We start from the raw sequence: 22,633 nt of genomic DNA, 5'->3' as shown, positions 1-22,633 counted from the left end.
TGGGAGACCGCCGAATTCTGCTGCAGCGCCGTATGCAACAGGGCACAGATCTGCTCGATCCCTCTACCAGCCTCTGAGTCAGTCGGTTGGAGGGAATCGGCTATCTTGGCAGCGGCAGCCAGGTTGAGGACGGGTGTGCGGAACACCTCGACGTTGCTCTGACGAGTGCGTCGACTGGCAGAACGGTGGTGTTGACGACGAGCGCCAGATGATTCGCCGACCTCATGCTCGTTCCGACCAGTTCGGCGGGAACTTTCATGGGAATCGGCCATGAGAACTTCGGTTGCAGGCCCGCGACCCAAGTACTCGGAAGGTAACTCAGTCAAAACTGAGTCCAAGCACTGGGACGGCGGCGCGACCACAACCGACTCGAGGACCGCCACTTGAGAGGACGCGTTCTGTCGCGCCTGGGCGTGTCGCACCCAACGCTGGAGCCGCGGACGGCGGGACCGCTTGTTGCGGCGCGTGACGGGGGCGAAGATCGACACCGGGACCGATTGCTGGAGAAGAAGGACGCTGCGGGAATCGGCACGGAAGTGCGTAGCCCCGCGACTGGGGAGCGCCTCGACGTCGAGAGGCGCATCCCGAAGCCATGCCGAATCATCGACGATGAATGAGAGTGCACCGAAGAGGATCTCATGACCCATGCATAAATCTCCGCCGGACGACATGATGAAAAGATGAAGTTGCAAACTCGCCGGAAGTCGCTTAGACGCCTGCCCCACGGTGGGCGCCAACTGTCGTGGGTATAAGTCTGAAAGTAGATGTGTAGGGTACGAAAGGATGGGCAGAGCCTTAGCTACGGCGAGGTTGTATGAGTTCAGGCCCTCTACGGTGGAGGTAAAAGCCCTACGTCTCAGTGCTCTTGGGAGCTTAGTGTCGAGTGGAATATAGGATTACAGTAAATGCCAACCCCTGCACCGGTGGGGAAGGGCGGCTTATATAGAGTGCGCTGCCCTTCACAACGGCCCGATGGACAGGGGTGGAATAGTGGCGAATAAATGCCTACGTTACAGGTAACATATGCCTTAAATGCTAATAATGGTGTATGAAAACGTATGACCGTTGCCCTCCTGGGAGGTTACGATGTACGGAGTGGAATTCAGTCGGTACGTTAAATACGCTCCGAATGCTCGTCACCGACTGGATGATGGGGGAGTCCTTAGTTCAGTCGAAACTGTCTAAGGGCCTTTTCCTTTATGAAGGGTAGTCCTTGGGTAGGACATATAGGGCAGGCCTATGACCCTACCCTGGGACTATAACCCCATCAACGGCCGAGGGGCACGGCATGGACAGCGTGATCACGCTGACTTCCGGTGACCCCGACAAACAGGTCTGGGCTTGGCACCTTGGCGGAGGGAAACATGTGCTCGCCGGCCCGACGGACGCAGCCGCGAAGCTCGTCGGACGGGCACACCTCCATCATGAGGAGGATGTGCGCTTTGCTGATGATGTCCTCCTTTTCTTGAGCATCGGCCTTCTGTCGCGGGGCCTCCACCGTAGCGAGCTCGAGGGCGTACGCGGCCGCGGCGTCCTTCCTCTTCGCCTCCACCCGCCGGTTCCGCCTCTTGGCCGATTCCGCGCCCAGCTTTGCGATATCCTCCGGCGTGAGTTCCGAGCGCGACTTCTTCGTACCCTGGGGCCCCTTCTTCTTCTTTGCCTTGGTGTCCGGGACGACGGTCGGGTCGTCGGAATTCGGCAGGGGGTCGTCCATGGCGGGAGGATGGAGGGCGGAGGGGAGGGCGGGGCGTGGGAGGGTTTTAAGGGAAAATGAAATGGAATGGGGCGCGGGGCGGGAAGGCCGTGCTGCTTTGTGCCACCGACGGGCGGGCGAGGGAGGGTAAGCGCGTGCGTTCGCCCGTCCGCGCGCTGTCCGTTTCACCTCAAAACCGGACAAAGTTTAGGCCGGGAATGTGTCGAAAGCAAACACAAAACGGACAAACATCCGTTTGCGCCCGCACGCTGGGTCGCGTGGTGTGTCCGTTTTACCCCAAACGAACGCAGGCGGACATGATAGGGTCGCACGCTGGAGTTGGCCTTAGCACACGTACTCCCTTCGTTTCTAAATACTTTCTCCGTTCCTAAATATAAGACCTTTTAAAGATGCATTGCATTATAAACCATATACGGATGTACATAGACATATTTTAGAGTGTAGATTCATTCATTTTGCTTCGTATGTAGTCTTTTAATGAAATTTCCAAAATGTCTTATATTTAGGAACGGAGGGAGTATAAGTATTTAAGGCGACTTTATTAGGGATCTACATACGGAGCAAAATGATTGAATCTACACTTTAAAATATGTCTATATACATATGTAGTTCATTAGTAAAACCTCTAAAAGACTTATTTTAAAAACGGAGGGAGTACTTAATAGTCCGCATGCAGTATAAATAATCTCTCCGATAATGTCATCCTAACACCATACCTTCGTCAGCAGCTCCTGTAGCTGGATGCAGCTCCCGTCCGTGTTTAGTTTGGTCAAGCCAACTGCTGGAAGCATCATTCGGATAGGAAGAGGGACATAGTAACCTTTTTGTTAAACTTCAGTGTTTCTGGTCCGAGGGCATCGATGAAACAGGGGTGATGGATGATGATGACCTTGCTCTAATTGAAGAGAAAACACAGCTGGCTATCTTGCTTTTGTTTGTGCTACGAGAAGTACCTTCGTAAGGACACTGTATATATAAACTCGGATTCCAAGTATTTTCATAGATCGGATGGCCGAGTTGGTCTAAGGCGCCAGATTAAGGCTCTGGTCCGAAAGGGCGTGGGTTCAAATCCCACTCCGGTCAATAATTTTTTTGAATCGTCTCTTTTTTTTTTTTTTTTTGAATCGTCTCTTTTCTTCTTTTTTTGAATCGTCTCTTTTCTTCTTTTCTGTTTGGAAATGATTTTGGAGAGTCATTTTCATTGTGAGTCATCTCTTTCCTTCCTTTTTGTTTTGGAAATGATTTTATTAAAAATAATTTTACACTGTTTAGGGAGTCGTCTCTTTCCTTCCTTTCTGTTTGAAAATGATTTTAGTCAATTTCCTTTTTGAATCGTCTCTTTTTTCTTTCTTTCTGTTTGGAAATGATTTTACATTGTTTGAAGATTCATTTTCATTGTAAGGCTAGACCAGATGAGAGTCATCTCTTTCCTTTCTTTTTGTTTGAAAATAATTTTAAACTATTTAGGGAGTCGTTTCTTTCCTTTCTTTCTGTTTGGAAATGATTTTACACTGTTTAGGGAGTCGTCTCTTTCCTTCATTTCTGTTTGAAAATGATTTTAGTCAATTTCCTTTTTGAATGGTCTCTTTTCTTCCTTTCTGTTTGGAAATGATTTTACATTGTTTGAAGAGTCATTTTCATTGTAAGGCTAGACGAGATGAGAGTCATCTCTTTCCTTCCTTTTTGTTTGGAAATGATTTTACACTGTTTAGGGAGTCGTTTCTTTTCTTCCTTTCTGTTTGGAAATGATTTTACACTATTTAGGGAGTCGTCTCTTTCCTTCCTTTCTGTCTGAAAATGATTTTAGTGAATTTCCTTTTTGAATCGTCTCTTTTCTTCCTTTCTGTTTGGAAATGATTTTACGTTGTTTGAAGAGTCATTTTCATTGTAAGGCTAGACCAGATGAGAGTCATCTCTTTCCTTCCTTTTTGTTTGGAAGTGATTTTACACTGTTTAGGAAGTCGTTTCTTTCCTTCCTTTCTGTTTGGAAATGATTTTACATTGTTTAGAGAGTCGTTTCCATTGCAAGGCTACACCAGACGAGACTGTATCTGTTCAATTTAAATTCAAATAAATCATGTAACATGTTTTCCACAACGTTTGCGTTACCATGTGTGAAGCAAATACATCCACAATTTGATCTATTCTTCTTATGATTACACCTTCGCTGGTTTTGGTTTAGAGCATCTTCAGCCGGCGTGGGTTCAAATCCCACTCCGATCAATTTATTTTCTCTCTCATTCCTTCCTTTCTGTTTGGAAATGATTTTACATTGTTTAGGGAGTCATTCACATTGCAAGGCTAAACCAGACGAGACTATATCCGATCAATTTGAATCCAAATAAATCATGTGACATGTTTCCCACAACGTTTGTGTTACCATCTATGAAGCAAATACGTCCATAGTTCGACCTATTCTTTTTATGATTTCACCTTCGCTGGTTTTGGTTTAAAGCATCTCCAACGACCGCGCCATATAAGCGCCGCAGTGGAAAATTTGCGTTTTTTGCACGCGCGCAACCACTTCACGCGCTCGAGCTGAGACATAAAAACCGCGCGCGCGTTATAAGTGGTTCAACGCGCGGGACGAAACGACATCGCGCGCCACTTATTTCGTGCGCTAGACACCGATGACTCGCGCGTGACTTCCACCCACCACTAGATCCACGTGCTCGCGCCGCCGCCTGCGCCACCCCATTTGCTCCGGCGACCCGACGACGCTTCCCCGGCCTAAACTCGTGCCGCCGCTGCTTCCTCTGTCTCCCTCTACCCCCCGCCGCTCCTCGCGCGCGTCATTCCTCCGACGAACAGCGTCCGACCGCCTACTGCCGCTCGGCGCCCACAAGGTGTTCGACAAAACGCTTGCAAGGTATGTATTGCTTCAAGTTCAACTTTTTTTACATGAATTTGATGCACGTTTTTTGTAGTTTTTTAGACTGGTTTAATTCAATATTATAGATGAGTTCGTCATATAATTCTTTCGAAGAAGAATTTGATATTGAAGAGGAGGAGGACCTAGCAATGATCCTAGCTATGCACATCAACAAAAAGCCGAAACACAGTGGTTCGATTATGGATCGGCAAAAAATTTGGGGGGATAAAATTGATGCCTACAATAGATTGATGAGACACTATTTTATGGAAAATCCCACATACCCCTAGTCCTACCTCAGGCGTCAATTTAGGATGAGCACCGAGTTGTTTAGGCGCATTGTAGAGAAACTGCCGAGCCATGATCGACTCTTTCAGCAAAGGAGTAATGCCGTCGGAGAACTCAGGCATAGCACCTTTTAAAAGGTGACAAGCGCTTTGCGTATGTTGGCGCATAGTATTCCGGCTGATCTAGTTGATGACCACTTGGCCATGGGTGAGAGTGAGGACATCATGTGTGTCGAGCGCTTCGTAGTCGTAATTGTGCAAGTTTTTGGTCCGGAGTATTTGAGATCTCGCAATACCGAAGACGTCGCAAGGCTATTGGAGATGAACAAAGCTTGTGGGTTCCCACATATGCTTGGCTCAATAGATTGCATGCATTGAAGTTGGAAGAACTGTCCTAAGGCATGCATGGACAATTCCATGACCAGAAAAAGGGTTCCACTATAATCTTTGAAGCGGTGTCCGATCAAGAGACTTGGATTTGACATGCTTTTTTTGAATGCCTGGATCTTTGAATGACATCAACATTGTTAATCGATCATCACTCATGAATAAGATTGCAAATGGTGAACTGCCGGCGGTGGAGTTTATAGCAAATGGTCATACATACAACTATGACTACTATCTTGCAGATGGCATCTATCCAAAGTGGCAAACATTTGTGAAGCCGTTGAAAAAACCGGAAGGTAAGACAAATCTAGATTTCCACAATGCTCAGGCGGCGTCTCGGAAAGATGTGGAGAGAGCTTTTGGGATTTTGCAAGCCCAATTTGCTATTGTGAGAGGACCGACTAGATTTTGGGATCAAAAGATCCTTTGGTACATTATGCACGCTTGTGTGATCATGCATAACATGATCATCGAGAATGAGCGTGGTCAAGATTTAGACTACTCTCAGTATGAGCTCTTGGGACATCCCGTCCAAGTGTGGTGGAGTGCTGCGAGGGTGGCCCGATTTGTTGCCTCCTATCATGCCATTTGACGTGCCCAAAAGCATAATTATTTGTAGAAGGATCTAATCGAGGAGTGGTGGACATGGAATGATCGACAAAATGAATGATGATTTGTATGTTTGATGTTGTACGTTTGATGTTGTAGTGTCAAAAATAAACTATTTGTTGTATTGGAAGATAAACTATTTGACAAAATTAAACTATTTATTGTTGATTATTTTTTTATGTGTGTGATTTTAAATTGGTTTTGTTTGGAGTGTTCATATGTTGTTTGTGCTCGGCGCGCGCGCGTTTTTTTGCAGCGTCTGCTCGAGCGGCTCGCGCGTGCTATTTTTTGTTGCGGCCGCTGGAGCGAGCGCTCTCCGGCGCGCTAAAAGTTGGTATTTCGACGTTGCAAAATGTTTTTAGTGTGTGCGGTGGTTGCTCGGCTGTTGGAGATGCTCTTACGAGAGGTTAAAAAAATGACCCGAGGCCCGTAAACCGCCCCCGATTCGATCATATATGTTGGACCGAGGACAATTTAGGGTTCTCATCCTTCCTTTCCCCATCCTCTTTTGCCGCTTTTTTTACTCCAACGGTAAATCGAGCTAGCTCCAGCATCGTTTTCCGATGAGTCGATAGAAGATGTTGGGCGTATGAGGTGGGCTCAGCATGCATGGTGGAATGATGGCCTCGGCGGCGAGCCGTCTCGCAACCGCCGCAAAGACACGGAGTGTCGTGGTTCTGTCATGGCAGATGTCCTCGTACAAGGACTTAGGTGTGAGGCCATCGCAACCATGTGGCGGCTTGAGAGGGGTTGGTCGGAATCGAGAGACGCGAGTTTACCCAGGTTCGGCCCCTCCGATGGAGGTAAAAGCCTACATCCTGCTTGTGTTTCATTGATGAAGATGACGATCTCGATTAGAAGGGTGCAGACTTGCCATCTCTAATCTCGTGGTTGTCTAATCTGTCTATCTCGTGATTTGTCTTGTCTAGACCTAAGTTGTGAATCTTGTCTATTAAGACGTATAAAAAACCTGTCTCGCCCCTCCTTATATAAGCTGAAGGGGCGGGTTACATGTAGAGTCCAAGTTGGATTTAGGCTTAAGCTATTATGACTCTCCATCAGGGGCTTCTCTTCGTGGACTTCTGAGTCCCGGGCGGCTTACGCCCGGGCGTCTTACAACCGGGCTGCTGAGTCCCGGGCGGCTTACGACCGGGCAGCTTACAACCGGGTTGGTGAGTCCCCGACGGCTTACGACCGGGCTGCTGAGTCCCGGGCGTCTTATGACTGGACGGCTTACAACCGGGCTGATGAGTCCCGGGCGGCTTACAACCGGGCTGTTGAGTCCCGGGCGACTTGCGACCGGGCGGCTTACAACCGGGCTTCTCTTCGAGTCTCATCTTCAGGGACTCGTCTATGGAACTTGACTGTCTGACGGGTCATAACTGTCTGCCGAGTCATAACTGTCTGCTGAGTCATACCGCGGGGTATATCCCTGACATTAGCCCCGAGGTTAGCTTGAATTTATTCATGGTAAGCCCCTGAAATAAGAATAGCAAATATGCTAAGTGACCGGCTCTCTCCCTTGGCCGGTTTATGAAGTGGCTCCTCAGAAATCCGGTCTCTTCTTCATATGAATGATCCGTCTTCACAATCATCTTGCAGGTCCATGTGCTTTGCAAAATAAATACATATGCCATTGAGTCAGCCTCGAATGCTTTGGCTTGATAAAAATTTGGGGAATAAGAAGTCCACACAATGTTGAACCAACTTCTCTTGCTTCGGCGAGTTATATTGACAATGGTGGCTCATGATTGCTAATGGCGGGTCATGATTATTGGTAGTGCCCCGTCAAACAACTGAACTTCAATTGACTATATCGAATTATTGGGGATAAAGAAATCCGTGTGATGTTGAACCGATCTCCCAATACTTCACCTCCATGACGAAATGAAATGTGTTCTTCAATTTTTTGATATATCCATATTACCTGTAGCCCCCAAGGGTCGGGTCATCAGTGTGTGATGGGTCGGGTCTTCAATTTGAACCTCATGATGTGTGAAACAACTTAGTGCTATAGCCCCCAAGTGTCGGGTTGTCTTGCCTGCGGCAACCTGGGACTTTAAACATTATGATCTGAATAGTATAGCCTCCAAGTGACGGGTCAATTGCTTGTGGTGACTCGAGACTTCCACGTTCTTCTCCTTTGAAAATAAAACATCATATGATGTAGCCCCCAAGGGCCTGGTCATTATGCAATAATGAGCAGGGACTTTGTAAATCTGATGATGGAACCTTGAGCAGCAATGTGTAGCCCTCAAGGACCGGGTCATTATAAAAATGATGAGTCGGTTCTTCCTTGAATCCATACTTGAATAAAAAGTGACCTATAGCCGGGTCTGTTAATGATGTGATGATTTGAAAAGCGGATTGCATTAGCCCCCAAGTGTCATGGTGCATCCTTGCAGCGACATGGGACTTTCATACTTTGATGTAATCTTGATTTGAATAATGTAGCCCCCAAGTGCCGGGTTGTGTGCCTAGAGCAACTTGGGACTATTCCTTCCATTGTAGAATTATATCCACTCTCATGATACCTTTATGATGAACGAAATCCTTGGTCGTGGTTGCAATGTAACCCGACAAATATATGGTTGAGAAATCCATAAGTGTTGTAGTTTACTACAGAGCACAAGTTGAAGAAATCCAAGAGTCGGTCAATTAGGTGACCTCGCATTATATGTGATAGGGCGGCTCTTCGACAATAGTCAATTCTTCCGAGCTGGCTTAAAAACCCCAATCATTTAACACTAGTTATGATAAACCATGATGAAAATCCTACCAAATTGGCTATTAAAGATATATTTGCTCCTGCAAAAAATTATGCTTTGACTCGGTTTTGAAGACCGACATGATATGTATGTACGATGCATGATGTAATGCAATATGATGCATGTATATGATAGAATAGTGTTGGTTACACCATAGCCGGCTCAGTGAGTCTCGGTGGGTAAGACGAGCTCTCAAGGCTCTAGTGGTACCCAAAAGAGGTTAAGCCGGCTCAGTGAGTCACGCCGGCCGGCTCAGTGAGTCATGACAGGTTATAAAACTTTTATGAACCCTTGTGGCAATGCCACAAAGATAGTCATAAAATTCGTCGGCTCAATGAGTTGCGAGAGGATAGGACGAGTTTGCAAAACTCTAGTGCTACCCCAAGAAGGCTTTTGCAACAGGCCGAATTATTTAGACCGACTGATCAGGCACGAGTCAAGCTTCAGTGAAGCAGGTTTAGTGAACCAATGTTTTGTCTATTTTCCATGCGTTGGCTCTTGCCGGTACCTTTCATGTTTTAACCAAGGCAAGTTCAGGGGCCAGAAACGGATTGACTCGCCAAGAGTACATGGGACCATAGGACGATTTGTCCAACACACAGTCCAGTATAACCGTTTGTAATGCGTTAATTTTTCGCTAGCCAAGAGGGTATTCAGGCTGATCTCAGTGAGAGGAAGCCCCCAAGTGACCTATGATTAGGGAAAAAACCAGACATAGGATTGCAGAAGCGTATACACTCTTACTGCAAAACGACTTGGGAGCTAGTAGCCCCCAACTAAGCCGGTTTAATTCTCAGAATCATATAGGGCGCCCATGTTTGAACCGTGCTACGTGTCAACTTTGGTCCTCTTTGGCTTACCAGTATCCAGTTTTGACATAAGTGCATCATGACGACCTATGCTCTTTGATACTGATAGCGTCCATGCTTGGACGACTTTATGAATCATCCGCCAATAAGGTCGGGCATCCATGTTTGGGCAGTCGCATCACGGCGACTTGTCTTCTCAGGCGATCTTTAAATCTTTTCGTCAATGAGGCATCAACCCCCGAGACCGGCTTAATTTCCTTGACTTTGACATAAGCCGTCGGGGAAACATATTGGTACCCGCTCCATCCCCGAGATATGAAGCCACTTTTTGTAACGAAGAATTGTCCTGTGTAAAAATATCATAGACCAAAGTAAATGTTCTTAAAGAATTTAATACATATTAAATAAACAGACTGTATGTATCGGATATCACGTGATGCATTTAATCAAGACACGATCTTCATACTAGCTAGAGTCCACAAAGTGATTTGATTCTTTAGCCTATGCTTCCATGTAAAATTTGGGTTGACTACTGCTTTGACTGCTTACAAAGCTATGCGCGCGTGAGACGAATCCCATGGCATCTACGACAGCTGTGCGAGGTGCCGGCGGCTCAACCGCGGTCGAATGGAGATGGTGGCCAGCGTGGCGCGGCGCGAACGTGCTAGGCGCGAGGGTGGAGCAGCGTGCTAGTAGGGGCGAGGAGGTGCAGAAACGAGCAGACCGGCAGGCCAATGGTGGCGACTTGCGACAAACGTGAGCTGCGAGGCGGGTGCCGCGAAGGTAGCACCGACGACATGGGCGGTGGAAGAAGGCGCAGACCGGCGGCTCGTGGTGAGGCCAGCACGACGTAGTGGTGCCGACCGAGGTGGGGTGAGGCAGGCGGTGAAGCGGCACGGGTAGCTGGCCGCGGTGGTACTGATGTGTGGGACGCGCAGGCGCGGTGAGGTGCTTGGCCGGTGGCGCAGCTGGCGGTGAAGCGGTACGAGCAGCTAGCCATGGTGGTGCTGGTGCGAGGCGCAGCAGAGGCGAAACCATGGCGTCTCGCGCGTGGCGGGTTGAGGTGCAGTCAGTGCAACACAAAGAGTTGATGAGGCGCGACAAGTCAACCCCATGCAGTGCGGTGGCGATGGTGGGTGCGACTAGCGCGGCAGGACGGAGCAACGGCGACTCAGGCGTGCAAAAATACGACAGGGAGAGCAAGGGAAACTCAGGCGAGATGGTGGGTTGCTGAGGTGAGCCGGTGCCGCCATGCGTGGGCGAGGTGAGTTGTGGTGGAACTGAGCTGGCATGCAGAGCACCTTGCGAGAGACCAGCGGGCGGCGGCTCAGATGGCCAGCAAGGGCGGGAGCAGCGTGCCAGCACTAGCCGGAGCAAGGAGGGTCGCGGCTTGGCGCTGACCTGACGAGCCGGCGGGCGGAGCGAAGGTGGCAGCTACGGAGGTGCATGGGTGTGCTCGTAGCAGCATAGCAGCGGGAAGGGGGCCTGGTAGCGAAAACGGCAACTTGGCAGTGACCGGGGAGCGAAAACGGCGACTTAGCAGTGGTCGCGATGGCGTGCTGGAGGCGAGAGACAGGTGCGACAGCCGGGTTAGTCTTGTTAGGAAACGTCGCATGGGAAACAAAAAATTTCTATGCGCACGAAAATTTATCATGGTGATGTTCATCTACGAGGGGGATTTCAGATCTACGTGCCCTTATAGATCGCACAGCAGAAGCGTTAATAAACGCGGTCGATGTAGTGGAACGTCCTCACGTCCCTCGATCCGCCCCGCGAACCGTCCCACGAACTGTCCCGCGGTCCGTCCCACGATCCGCTCTGATCTAGTGCCGAACGGACGGCATCTTCGCGTTCAGCACACGTACAGCTCGACGATGATCTCGGCCTTCTTGATCCAGCAAGAGAGACAGATAGGTAGATGAGTTCTCCGGCAGCATGACGGCGCTCCAGAGGTTGGTGGTGATCTAATCTCAGCAGGGCTCCGCCCGAGCTTCGCACAAACGCGATCTAGAGGAAAAACAGTGAAGGTATGTGGTCGGACTGCCGTGGAAAAGTTGTCTCAAATCAGCCCTAAAACCTCCATATATATAGGGGGAGGGGAGGGGCCTTGCCTTGGGGCTCAAGGAGTCCCAAGGGGTTCGGCCGATGGGGGGAAGGAGGAGTCCTCCTCCAATCCTAGTCCAACTAGGCTTGGATGGTGGAGTCCTTTCCTTCCTTCCCACTTCCCTTTTTTTCTCCTTTGATTTTCTATCTCCCTGCGCACGGGACTCTCTGGGCTTGCCCACCAGCCCACTAAGGGCTGGTGCAGCACCCCTAAGGCCTATGGGCTTCTCCGGGGTGGGTTGTCCCCCCCGGTGAACATCCGGAACCCATTCGTCATTCCCGGTACATTCCCGGTAATTCCGAAACCTTCCGGTAATCAAATGAGGTCATCCTATATATCAATCTTCGTCTCCGGACCATCCCGGAAACCCTCGTGACGTCCGTGATCTCATCCGGGACTTCGAACAACATCAGGTAACCAACCATATAACTCAAATACGCATAAAACAACGTCGAACCTTAAGTGTTCAGACGCTGCGTGTTCGATAACTATGTAGACATGACCCGAGGGACTCCTCGGTCAATATCCAATAGCGGGACCTGGATGCCCATATTGGATCCTACATATTCTACGAAGATCTTATCGTTTGAACCTTAGTGCCAAGGATTCATATAATCCCGTATGTCATTCCCTTTGTCCTTCGGTATGTTACTTGCCCGAGATTCGATCGTCAGTATCCGCATACCTATTTTAATCTCGTTTACCGGCAAGTCTCTTTACTCGTTCCGTAATACAAGATCCCGCAACTTACACTAAGTCACATTTCTTGCAAGGCTTGTGTGTGATGTTGTATTACCGAGTGGGCCCCGAGATACCTCTCCGTCACACGGAGTGACAGATCCCAGTCTTGATCCATACTAACTCAACGGACACCTTTGGAGATACCTGTAGAGCATCTTTATAGCCACCCAGTTACGTTGTGACGTTTGATACACACAAAGTATTCCTCCGATGTCAGTGAGTTATATGATCTCATGGTCATAGGAATAAATACTTGACACGCAGAAAACAGTAGCAACAAAATGACACGATCAACATGCTACGTCTATTAGTTTGGGTCTAGTCTATCACATGATTCTCCCAATGATGTGATCCAGTTATCAAGCAACAACACCTTGTACATAGTCAGAAGACCCTAACTATCCCTGATCAACTGGCTAGCCAACTAGAGGCTTGCTAGGGACAGTGTTTTGTCTATGTATCCACACATGTATCTAAGTCTTCATTCAATACAATTATAGCATGGATAATAAACGATTATCTTGACATAGGAATTATAATAATAACTTATTTATCATTGCCTCTAGGGCATAATTGCAATAGTCTCCCAGTTGCACTAGAGTCAATAATCTAGCCCTCACATCACCATGCGAATTACATTGTAATAAATCTAACACCCATACAGTTCTGGTGTTGATCATGCTTTGCCCGTGGAAGAGGTTTAGTCAGCGGGTCTGCTACATTCAGATCCGTGTGCACTTTGCATATATTTACGTCCTCCCCTTCGACGTAGTCGCGGATGAGGTTGAAGCGTCGTTTGATGTGTCTGGTCTTCTTGTGAAACCGTGGTTCCTTTGCTAAGGCAATGGCACCAGTGTTGTCACAAAACAAGGTTATTGGATTCAGTGTGCTTGGCACCACTCCAAGATCCGTCATGAACTGCTTCATCCAGACACCCTCCTTAGCTGCCTCCGAGGCATCCATGTACTCTGCTTCATATGTAGAATCAGCTACGATGCTTTGCTTGGAACTGCACCAGCTTACCGCACCCCCATTAAGAATAAATACATATCCGGTCTGCGACTTAGAGTCGTCCGGATCTGTGTCAAAGCTTGCATTGACGTAACCTTTTATGGCGAGCTCTTTGTCACCTCCATACACGAGAAACATCTCCTTAGTCCTTTTCAGGTACTTCAGGATATTCTTGACCGCCGTCCAGTGATCCACTCCTGGATTACTCTGGAACCTGCCTGCCATACTTATGGCCAGGCTAACGTCCGATCTAGTGCACAACATTGCATACATGATAGAACCTATGGCTGAAGCATAGGGACGGTGCTCATATGCTCTCTATCTTTATCAATTGCTGGGCACTGAGTCTTGCTCAATCTTGTACCTTGTAAAACTGGCAAGAACCCCTTCTTGGACTGTTCCATTTTGAACTTCTTCAAAACTTTATCAAGGTATGTACTTTGTGAAAGTCCTATCAGGCGTTTTGATCTATCCCTATAGATCTTAATGCCTAAAATGTAAGCAGCTTCTCCTAGGTCCTTCATAGAGAAACTTTTATTCAAGTAGTCCTTTAAGCTCTCCAAAAACTCCACATTGTTTCCAAACAGCAATATGTCATCCACATATAATATTAGAAACGCCACAGAGCTCCCACTCACTTTCTTGTAAATACAAGATTCTCCAACCACTTGTATAAACCCAAATGCTTTGATCACCTCATCAAAGCGTTTATTCCAACTCCGAGATGCTTGCACCAGTCCATAAATGGATGGCTGGAGCTTGCACAGTTTGTTAGCATTTTTAGGATCGACAAAACCTTCGGGTTGCATCATATACAACTCTTCCTTAAGGAAACCGTTAAGGAACGCCGTTTTGACATCCATCTGCCAGATTTCATAATCGAAAAATGCAGCTATTGCTAACATGATTCTGACAGACTTAAGCATCGCTATGGTTGAGAACGTCTCATCGTAGTCAACTCCTTGAACTTGTGAAAAACCCTTTGCCACAAGTCGAACTTTATAAACGGTCACATTACCGTCAGCGTCCGTCTTCTTTTTAAAGATCCATTTGTTCTGAATAGCCTTGCGGCCTTCAGGTAGTACTTCCAAAGTCCATACTTTGTTTTCATACATGGATCCTATCTCGGACTTCATGGCCTCCAGCCATTTGTTGGAATCCGGGCCCACCATTGCTTCTTCATAATTCGCAGGCTCATTGTTGTCTAACAACATAATTGATAAGACGGGATTACCGTACCACTCTGGAGTAGTACGCGGTCTCGTCGACCTGCGAGGTTCAACAGGAAATTGATCCGGAGTTTCATGATCATCATCATTAACTTCCTCCTCAACCGGCATCGCAACGACAGGGGTTTCCCCTTGCCCCGCGCCACCATCCAGAGGGATGAGAGGTTTGACAACCTCATCAAGTTCTATCTTCCTCCCACTCAATTCTCCCGAGAGAAACTCCTTCTCGAGAAAAGCTCCGTTCTTAGCAACAAACACTTTGCCCTCGGATTTGAGATAGAAGGTGTCCCAACTGTCTCTTTCGGGTAACCTATGAAGATGCACTTTTCCGCTTTGGGTTCCAGCTTTTCAGGCTGAAGCTTTTTGACATAAGCATCACGTCCCCAAACTTTAAGAAACGACAACTTTGGTCTTTTGCCATATCATAGTTCGTATGGTGTCGTCTCAACGGATTTTGATGGTGCCCTATTTAAAGTGAATGCAGCTGTTTCTAATGCATAACCCCAAAACGATAACGACAAATCAGTAAGAGACATCATAGATCGCACCATCTCTAATAAAGTACGATTACGACGTTCGGACACAGCATTACGCTGTGGTGTTCCAGGCGGTGTCAACTGTGAAACAATTCCACATTGTCTTAAGTGAGCACCAAACTCGAAACTCAGATATTCACCCCCACGATCAGACCGTAGGAATTTGATCTTCTTGTTACGATGATTTTCAACTTCACTCTGAAATTGCTTGAACTTTTCAAATGTTTCAGACTTGTGCTTCATTAAGTAGACATAACCATATCTACTCAAATCGTCAGTGAAGGTGAGAAAATAACGATATCCGCCGCGTGCCTCCACGCTCATCGGACCACACACATCGGTATGTATGATTTCCAAAAAGTCACTTGCACGCTCCATTGTTCCGGAGAACGGAGTTTTAGTCATCTTGCCCATGAGGCATGGTTCGCACGTGTCAAGTGAATCAAAGTCAAGTGACTCCAAAAGTCCATCGGTATGGAGTTTCTTCATGCGCTTTACACCAATATGACCTAAGCGGCAGTGCCACAAAAACATGGCGATATCATTGTTAACTCTAACTCTTTTGGTCTCAATGTTATGTATATGTGTATTATCACTATCAAGATTCAATATGAACAATCCTCTCACACTGGGTGCATCACCATAAAAGATATTACTCATAGAAATAGAACAACCATTATTCTCTGACTTAAATGAGTAAACGTCTCGCAATAAACAAGATCCAGATATAATGTTCATGCTTAACGCAGGCACTAAATAACAATTATTCAAGTTCATAACTAATCCTGATGGTAACTGAAGTGAAACTGTGCCGACGGCGATTGCATCAACCTTGGAACCATTTCCCACGCGCATCGTCACTTCATCTTTCGCCAGCCTTCGCCTATTCCGCACTTCCTGTTTCGAGTTGCAAAAATGAGCAACAGAACCTGTATCGAATACCCAGGCACTACTACGAGAGCTGGTTAAGTACACATCAATAACATGTATATCAAATATACCTGATTTTTCTTTGGCCGCCTTCTTATCAGCCAGATACTTGGGGCAGTTGCGCTTCCAGTGACCCATACCCTTGCAATAATAGCACTCCGTTTCAGGCTTAGGTCCAGCTTTGGGTTTCTTCGTCGAATTGGCAACAGGTTTGACACTCTTCTTTGAATTACCCTTCTTTCCTTTGTCGTTTCTCTTGAAACTAGTGGTCTTATTCACCATCAACACTTGATGTTCTTTACGGAGTTCTGACTCTGCGACTTTCAGCATCGCGAACAACTCGCCGGGTGACTTGTTCATCCCTTGCATGTTGTAGTTCAACACAAACCCTTATAGCTTGGCTGCAGTGATTGAAGAATTCTGTCAGTGATAGCCTCTTGCGGGAGTTCAATCCCCAGCTCAGCTAGACGGTTTGAGTACCCAGACATTTTGAGCACGTGTTCACTGACAAACGAATTCTCCTCCATCTTGCAAGCATAGAATTTATCGGAGGTCTCATACCTCTCGATCTTGGCGTTCTTCTGAAAGATAAACTTCAACTCCTGGAACATCTCATATGCTCCATGATGCTCAAAGCGACGTTGAAGTCCCGGTTCTAAGCCATACAAGACTTCACATTGAACTATTGAGTAGTCCTCCTTACGTGTTAACCAAGCATTCTTAACATCTTGGTCAGCCGTAGCGGGTGGTTCATCTCCTAGCGCAGCAGCAAGGACATAATCCTTCTTCCCAGCTTGTAGGATCAACTTAAGATTACGAGCCCAGTCTACAAAGTTGCTTCCATCATCTTTCAACTTTGCTTTCTCTAGGAACGTATTAAATTCAGGGTGACTATCGCGTGAGCCATGATCTACAACACAAATATATTCAAAGTGGACTTAGACTATGTTCAAGATAATTAGAGTTTAACTTAATAAAATTACTTGCTAAACTCCCACTCAAAAAGTACATCTCTCTAGTCATTTGAGTGGTTCATGATCCAATTCCACTAGCTTAAGTCCGATCATCACATGAGTTGAGGATAGTTTCAGTGGTAAGCATCCCTATGCTAATAATATCAACTATATGATTCATGATCAACCTTTCGGTCTCATGTGTTTCGAGGCCATGTGTGCACATGCTAGGCTCGTCAAGCTTAACCCGAGTGTTCCGCGTGTGCAACTGTCTTGCACCCGTTGTATGTGAACGTTGAGTCTATCACAACCGATCATCACGTGGTGTCTCGAAACGACGAACTGTAGCAACGATGCACAGTCGGGGAGAACACAATTTCGTCTTGAAATTTTAGTGAGAGATCACCTCATAATGCTACCGTCGTTCTAATTAAAATAAGGTGCGTAAAAGGATTAACATCACATGCAATTCATAAGTGACATGATATGGCCATCATCACGTGCTTCTTGATCTCCATCACCAAAGCACCGGCACGATCTTCTGTCACCGGCGCCACACCATGATCTCCATCAACGTGTCGCCATCGGGGTTGTCGTGCTACTCATGCTATTACTACTAAAGCTACATCCTAGCAATATAGTAAATGCATGTGCAAGCACAAACGTTAGTTTAAAGACAACCCTATGGCTCCTGCCGGTTGCCGTACCATCGACGTGCAAGTCGATATTAACTATTACAACATGATCATCTCATGCATCCAATATATCACATCACATCGTTGGCCATATCACATCACAAGCATACCCTGCAAAAACAAGTTATACGTCCTCTAATTGTTGTTGCATGTTTTACATGGTGACCATGGGTATCTAGTAGGATCGCATCTTACTTACGCAAACACCACAACGGAGATATATGAATTGCTATTTAACCTCATCCAAGGACCTCCTCGGTCAAATCCGATTCAACTAAAGTTGGAGAAACTCACACTCGCCAGTCATCTATGAGCAACGGAGTTACTCGTAGCGATGAAACCAGTCTCTCGTAAGCGTACGAGTAATGTCGGTCCGAGCCGCTTCGATCCAACAGTACCGCAGAATCAAGAAAAGACTACGGAGGGCAGCAAATCGCACATCACCGCCCACAAAAACTTTTGTGTTCTACTCGAGAAGACATCTACGCATGAACCTGGCTCATGATGCCACTGTTGGGGAACGTCACATGGGAAACAAAAATTTTCCTACGTGCACGAAAGCCTATCATGGTGATGTTCATCTATGAGGGGGATTTCAGATCTACGTACCCTTGTAGATTGCACAGCAGAAGCGTTAATAAACGTGGTTGATGTAGTGGAACGTCCTCACGTCCCTCGATCCGCCCCGCGAACCGTCCCACGAACCGTCCCGCGATCCGTCCCACGATCCGCTCCGATCTAGTGCCGAATGGACGTCACCTCCTCGTTCAACACACGTACAACTCGACGATGATCTCGGCCTTCTTGATCCAGCAAGAGAGACGGAGAGGTAGATGAGTTCTCCAGCAGCGTGAAGACGCTCCGGAGGTTGGTGGTGATCTAATCTCAGCAGGGCTCCGCAGAAACGCGATCTAGAGGAAAAACCGTGGAGGTATGTGGTCGGGCTGCCGTAGAAAAGTTGTCTCAAATCAGCCCTAAAACCTTCGTATATATAGGGGGAGGGGAGGGGCCTTGCCTTGGGGCTCAAGGAGCCCCAAGGGGTTCGGACGATGGGGGGAAGGAGGAGTCCTCCTCCAATCCTAGTCCAACTAGGATTGGAAGGTGGAGTCCTTCCCTTCCTTCCCACTTCCCCTTTTTTTCTCCTTTGATTTTCTATCTCCCTGCACAAGGGCCTCTCTGGGCTTGCCCACCAGCCCACTAAGGGCTGGTGCGGCACCCCTAAGGCCTATGGGCTTCTCCGGGGTGGGTTGTCCCCCCCGGTGAACATCCGGAACCCATTCGTCATTCCCGGTACATTCCCGGTAATTTCGAAAACCTTCCGGTAATCAAATGAGGTCATCCTATATATCAATCTTTGTCTCCGGACCATCCTGGAAATCCTCGTGACGTCCGTGATCTCATCCGGGACTCCGAACAACATTAGGTAACCAACCATATAACTCAAATACGCATAAAACAACGTCGAACCTTAAGTGCGCAAACCCTGTGGGTTCGAGAACTATGTAGACATGACCCGAGGGACTCCTCGGTCAATATCCAATAGCGGGACCTGAATGCCCATATTGGATCCTACATATTCTACGAAGATCTTATCGTTTGAACCTCAGTGCCAAGGATTCATATAATCCCGTATGTCATTCCCTTTGTCCTTCGGTATGTTACTTGCCCGAGATTCGATCGTCAGTATCCGCATACCTATTTCAATCTCGTTTACCGGCAAGTCTCTTTACTCGTTCCATAATACATGATACCGCAACTTACACTAAGTCACATTGCTTGCAAGGCTTGTGTGTGATGTTGTATTACCGAGTGGGCCCCGAGATACCTCTCCGTCACACGGAGTGACAAATCCCAGTCTTGATCCATACTAACTCAACGGACACCTTCGGAGATACCTGTAGAGCATCTTTATAGCCACCCAGTTACGTTGTGATGTCTGATACACACAAAGTATTCCTCCGGTGTCAGTGAGTTATATGATCTCATGGTCATATGAATAAATACTTGACACGCATAAAACAGTAGCAACAAAATGACACGATCAACATGCTACGTCTATTAGTTTGGGTCTAGTCCATCACATGATTCTCCCAATGATGTGATCCAGTTATCAAGCAACAACACCTTGTACATAGTCAAAAGACCCTGACTATCCTTGATCAACTGGCTAGCCAACTAGAGTCTTGCTAGGGACAGTGTTTTGTCTATGTATCCACACATGTATCTAAGTCTTCATTCAATACAATTATAGCATGGATAATAAACGATTATATTGACACATGAATTATAATAATAACTTATTTATCATTGCCTCTATGGCATAATTCCAACAAGCCCGGCTCGGACGCTCGGCACCATGGCGAGGCCGACTCGGAACGAGGCGGGCGAAGCCCTGGCTTCGAATCTAAGTCGTTTCTGAGCTGTTGTAAATCTGGCATCTGATGGCTTGTAAGTACCTGATCAGTAAACCAACGATTGATTGGGTTGATTGACTCGTGGAGATGCAGGAGTGTGACCACGGCGACTCCGCCGAGGCATGGATTGCTTGCTTCAAGAGCTTCGGGACTTGATCCTGTACGCACAGCAACGAGCTTGTGGAACTCGACGGCTTGTATCATATACAAGACAACAGCAGCTCGACAGGTTGATATGACAACAACAGCCTAGGGTCAGCTCGATGGAGGTGAGGCAGCGGCTTGGCGCCAGGCCTCGGGATGGCTTAAGCCAAGGCGACGGAGGCTTGGCGAGGTGCGGCGGAAGCTGGTGCAGCGGCGAGAGCAGAACCATAGAGGGCGCGGTGCAACACAGCAGCGGGAGCAAAGGCGAAATCATGGCGGCTCGCGCGCAGCTGCAGAGACCATGGCAGCGGCAGCAGGTGCAGCGAGATGAGCCATGATGACCCACAAGTGTAGGGGATCTATCGTAGTCCTTTCGATAAGTAAGAGTGTCGAACCCAACGAGGAGCAGAAGGAACTCACAAGTGGTTTTCAGCAAGGTATTCTCTGCACGCACTGAAATTATCGGTAACAGATAGTTGTGTGATAAGATAATTCGTAGCGAGTAGCAAGTAAGAATAGTATGTTGGAAATATGCCCTAGAGGCAATAATAAAATGGTTATTATCATATTTCCTTGTTCATGATAATCGTCTATTGTTCATGCTATAATTGTATTATCAGGAAACAATAATATATGTGTGAATAAATAGACCACAATGTGTCCCTAGCAAGCCTCTAGTTGGCTAGCTCATTAGTCATTAGATGATCATGGTTTCCTGGTCATGGGCATTAGATGTCATTGATAACGGGATCACATCATTGGGAGAATGATGTGATGGACAAGACCCAATCCTAAGCGTAGCACTAGATCGTATTGTTCGTATGCTAAAGCTTTTCTAATGTCAAGTGTCTTTTCCTTCGATCGTGAGATTGTGCAACTCCCGGATACCGTAGGAGTGCTTTGGGTGTATCAAACGTCACAACGTAACTGGGTGACTATAAAGGTGCACTACGGGTACCTCCGAAAGTATCTGTTGGGTTGGCACGAATCGAGATCGGGATTTGTCACTCCGTGTGACGGAGAGGTATCTCTGGGCCCACTCGGTAGAACATCATCATGAGCTCAATGTGACTCAGGAGTTAGTCACACGATGACGTGCTACGGAATGAGTAAAGAGACTTACCGGTAATGAGATTGAACAAGGTATAGGTATACGGACGATCGAATCTCGGGCAAGTTCTATACCGACAGACAAAGGGAATTGTATACGGGATTGATTGAATCCTTGACATCGTGGTTCATCCGATGAGATCATCGTGGAGCAAGTGGGAGCCATCATGGGTATCCAGACCCCGTTGATGGTTATTGTCCACAGAGGTGTCTCGGTCATGTCTACCTGTCTCCCGAACCCGTAGGGTCTACACACTTCAGGTTTGATGACGCTAGGGTTATAGGGAATAGTTATACGAGGTTATCGAAAGTTGTTCGGAGTCCCGGATGAGATCCCAGACGTCACGAGGAGCTCTGGAATGGTCCGGAGGTAAAGGTTGATATATAGGACGGATGGTTTCGGACACCGGAAGTGTTTCGGGCGTCACTGGTAACGTACCGAGACCACCGGGATCACCGGAGGTGGCCCCGGGGATCCACCGAAAGGGGTCAACGACCCCGGGAGGCTAGATGGGCCAAGTGGGGGAGGGAACCAGCCCCTAGGTGGGCTGGTGCGCCCCCACTCAGCCCATGGCGCAGGAAGAGGGGAGAGGGGGGGGGGAGGAAACCCTAGCGCAGGTGGGCCTAAGGCCCACCAGAGGGGTGCACCACCCCTCCTCCCCCCTCGCCGTCGCACCTCCCATCTGGGGGGGCTGCCGCACCACCTAGGGTGGGAACCCTAGGGGTGGCACCCCCTCCCCTCCTCCTATATATAGTGGGCACTTTTGGGCTTTTGGAGACAGACTTTTCCCTCTCCCTCGGTGCAGCCCTGCCCTTCTTTCTCCTCCTCTTTGTCGGTGCTTGGCGAAGCCCTGCCAGGAGACCTCGTCTCTCCATCGACAGCACGCCGTCGTGCTGCTGGATTTCTTCCCCAACCTCTCCCTCCTCCTTGCTGGATCAAGGTGCGGGAGATGTCACCGAGCTACACGTGTGTTGAACGCGGAGGTGCCGTAGTTCGACACTAGATCAGAATCACACCGCGATCTGAATCGCCGCGAGTACGACTCCATCAACCGCGTTCTAGTAACGCTTCCGTTTAGCGATCTTCAAAGGTATGAAGATGCTCTCACCCCTCTCTCGTTGCTGGTCTCTCCATAGGAAGATCTGAATATGCGTAGGATTTTTGTTGAATTTATGCTACGTTACCCAACAGTGGCATCCGAGCCAGGTTTTCTATGCGTAGATTCTATGCACGAGTAGAGCACAAAAGGTTGTGGGCGATGATTTTTCAATTGCTTGCCGTTACTAGTCTTATTATTTTCCGGTGGTATTGTGGGATGA

At 47.7% G+C, this 22,633-nt stretch overlaps 1 non-coding gene across 1 annotated transcript; it reads left to right on the top strand.

The window, feature by feature from the left end:
* The first annotated feature begins 2,716 nt into the window (after positions 1-2,716).
* On the top strand, positions 2,717-2,797 carry TRNAL-AAG. The gene has a single exon. It is a non-coding gene; the product is annotated as a tRNA-Leu (tRNA).
* The last annotated feature ends 19,836 nt before the right edge of the window (positions 2,798-22,633 follow it).

This window comes from Hordeum vulgare, chromosome 3H, assembly GCF_904849725.1.
Source record: "Hordeum vulgare subsp. vulgare chromosome 3H, MorexV3_pseudomolecules_assembly, whole genome shotgun sequence".
In the NCBI taxonomy this organism is placed as follows: domain Eukaryota; kingdom Viridiplantae; phylum Streptophyta; class Magnoliopsida; order Poales; family Poaceae; genus Hordeum; species Hordeum vulgare.
Note: the sequence above shows the minus strand (reverse complement) of the source record. Positions and strands in the feature narration are given on the sequence as shown.